We start from the raw sequence: 1,139 nt of genomic DNA on the forward strand, positions 1-1,139 counted from the left end.
CTACAGAGTGAGTTCCAGGACAGCCAGGGCTACACAGAGAAACCCTGTCTCGAAAAACAAACAAACAAACAAACAAAAAAAGCGACAACTTTTGAAAGACACAGCCTCCTTCTGAATGGCATCTCTATGAGAGGGTCGGTCCTAAGCAAGCTCAGGCAGAGAAAGGTCTATATACTGCTTTTTCTTCACCATGTGCCAAGTCATGTTTTTCTCAGTCTTGCTATGACTGTCAGGCTGGCTTTGAACTCTCCAATTCTTCCTGTCTCTGCCGCTTGAGTGTGCAGGTGACAGGAATTTGATTATCCTGCCTCACCTCTGCCACATCCCTCTCCCAGTCATCACACCTCTGCCTCACCCACATCACACCCTGCCTTGCCCTTGTCACACCCCTGCCTCACCCCTGTCACACACCTGCCATGCCCTTGTCACACCCCTGCCTCACCCACATCACACCTCTGCCTCACCCACATCACACCCTGCCTTGCCCTTGTCATACCCCTGCTTCACCCCTGTCACACACTTGCCATGCCCTTGTCACACCCCTGCCTCACCCATCACACACCTGTCTTGCCCTTGTTATACCCCTGCTTCACCCTAGTCACACCCCTGCTTCACCCATCACACGCCAGCCTTGCCCTTGTCACACCCCTGCTTCACCCCTGTCACACGCCTGCCTTGTCCCTGACTCATCCCTGCCACACTGCGCCTTTTATGATTCCTACAGCAGATTGGCACTCAGAGCTGTTGGTGAAGTGTCCAGAGCAGCAGAGTGTGGTAGCACACACGTGTAATCCCAGCATCCAGGAGGCAAGGCAGGAAGAGCCTAGCCTGAAGATCAAAGACACTGACTAAAGTAAAGAGGAATAGAGAAGTCCTGAAAGTCTGTTCTGAGGAACAGTGACAGACATCGCTGTCTGGCTTCCCTCACACCAGAGTGCATGTCGTCACCTCATGAGGGCACAATAGACATAGACGTGAGACCCCTTTGAGACCTCATAGCTATCTCCAGTTATTTGGATTTATTCATTTGGTTTTTCGAGACAGGGTTTCTCTGTGTAGCCCTGGCTGTCCTAGAACTCACTCTGTAGACCAGGCTGGCCTTGAACTCAGAAATCTGCCTGCCTCTGCCTCCCAAGTGC

General features: G+C 52.2%; 1 protein-coding gene across 4 annotated transcripts in view; it reads right to left on the reverse strand.

Annotated features, from left to right (window-relative positions):
* Positions 1-1,139, reverse strand: part of Tex2 (testis expressed 2) — a 117,630-nt gene that overhangs the window by 5,352 nt on the left and 111,139 nt on the right. The window lies entirely within an intron of this gene.

Source organism: Mus pahari, chromosome 14 (genome assembly GCF_900095145.1).
Source record: "Mus pahari chromosome 14, PAHARI_EIJ_v1.1, whole genome shotgun sequence".
NCBI classification, from domain to species: domain Eukaryota; kingdom Metazoa; phylum Chordata; class Mammalia; order Rodentia; family Muridae; genus Mus; species Mus pahari.